This window comes from Cyprinus carpio, chromosome B20 (assembly GCF_018340385.1).
Source record: "Cyprinus carpio isolate SPL01 chromosome B20, ASM1834038v1, whole genome shotgun sequence".
Lineage (NCBI taxonomy): Eukaryota > Metazoa > Chordata > Actinopteri > Cypriniformes > Cyprinidae > Cyprinus > Cyprinus carpio.
In genome coordinates, this window is record NC_056616.1 from 12,013,685 (window position 1) to 12,015,837 (window position 2,153).

Consider the following 2,153-nt stretch of genomic DNA (forward strand, 5'->3'; position numbering starts at 1 on the left):
CTGAGCCTGATTGTGGTTCATTTATCAGTGCCAAACTCTGCACCACTGCCATAGGAAGCCTGGAGCTACATTGCATGCACTTAAGTTCACCTTGGTTGCCTCTTTTGAGGTTTTATATGATTGATCATTTGTCAGTCAAAGATATTCTCAACCCTACTGATGAAAATGTCTTTACAGATGAACATTATGTTGTGATCTTTGATAATCTTGTTTTTGTTCTCAATAATTCTGAGGGGTTATGTTGCCTTTTATTGTTGTGTGTATCTTTTTGACTGTGAAAAATGCCATTTGTCAAAGTTTACTTGAAGCAAAATGGTGCATAGTGGGTGTTCATGTCATGCTGAACATAGAGCTTTTATTTTTGTATGTGATTTTATTTTTTATCTCTAAGGAATGTTTGGCATGTATTTGCCACCCATGGCATTGTTAGCTATACTGAAGGACAACAGTAACCGTAAACCCTAATATGCAGTTAAACCTTCAGGCTGCCAAAAACGACTGAACATTGATGAAATCTTGTAGGTGTGTGATGCTTGAGTGTTTCTTGTTATTATGCAGTGGTTTCATTAACGCCTTAAATATCCTCAAATAAAAGAGTTTGTGTTGAAACTTCCTCATCTCAGTTCTCTTGCTATCTTTCAGTCACACAGCAGCTCAGAAGTAAGTTACTAATAGACCAGCAGGGTATGATTAAGCTGCTGAGACAGGCAGTGTGTAATCCTCACACTTCCATAATGAGAACTGTAATCCTCTGCTGCGAACAGCTCTGGTAAACATGCTAATGAAGACAGCGCCCCGGGCAGCACCGGAGCACTGACAACTCTTGCGGTGATCTTCATGCTGTTAGATTGTGAGAATGAGTTTTAGATCATTTTTCTGAAGTGTTACAGCCTGTTTTGAGGCAAAAGCTTACATTAAAAAGAAATTTGACAATCTGTGATCACTAAATGATGATACAAATTGTAGGCAGTCAAAAAGCTACATTTCATGCTAATGGTGTTTTTTAGCCAGGACCTTGGACTTTTAGTGGGTTTTTACACACTAGCGAAGCACAGTAGTCATTGTGTCTACAGACAATCTCATATGATAATCAAAAATCCTGAAATGCCCATCATGCTTGTGTTATTAAACCAAGGAACAGAAAAACAAAACGAAAGAGCATCGTTTGGCACCTAAATTTATGAAAACCCAGAAGGCTCTAACTTCCATTCTTGGATTTAAAATTAAGTGAGAATTTGAAAAATAAAAATCATACTGATTTATGAGCGATGTACAGGGTTTAAGAGTATAGACGGTTACCCTTTTCATCCTAGATGATAAAATGATGCTGGTGAAAATACTGAACATGGCAATCACAAATTACAGTCATCAGCTCAAAAATCATCAACCATACAGCACACAGACATGAGAACAACCTTCGTATGTAACACATTCTGCCCCCATGGGAGGAATCCTATATATATATATATATCTGGGATGAAAGAAGAAGGGAATTTCATTCAATATGACTATCATTGCAGTCAAAAACCCAGCATAAATTTAAAATACAGCCATTTCCCAAGCACCATGTGATCACAGCCCTCTGAGATGATTGCCACAATGTATTTAGTAAAATACAAAATGGATTATATGTATATAATAAAAAGAAAAATGCAGACTGGAATGATATTCTTCAAAATGAAATGTATAAAGTGTACTAAGACAATCACTGAAATTTAGATGTGGAATTTGTAAACACTCTTTTTGAACAATTTTGTAAACACTGATAAATGTTAGTTTTTCTAACCTTTTTTTTTTTTTTTTTTTTTTTTTTTTTTTTTTTACACAGCCTATGATTATGTTTGATCAACTGTACTTGTTTGTAATATACTAAGATAATACAGATATTAGTAAATATTCAGAATTTTTTTTAAATTGCATGTACATTTATAAAAGTGACATTACCATGATTTTTGTGCAAAATGCTTTAGTGAACTATAATTTTGGCATTTATGAGAAACCTTTTTTTAATAATATTGGTTCAGGAAAAAAATCAACAGACCTACAAACCTCTTGCAAATGTTCCAGGATGTTTCCCCACAGTTTTACTATCTCAATAAATACCCAAGCCATCTATCTTACTTAATACTGTGCAAAAAAGACATGAGTTTCAG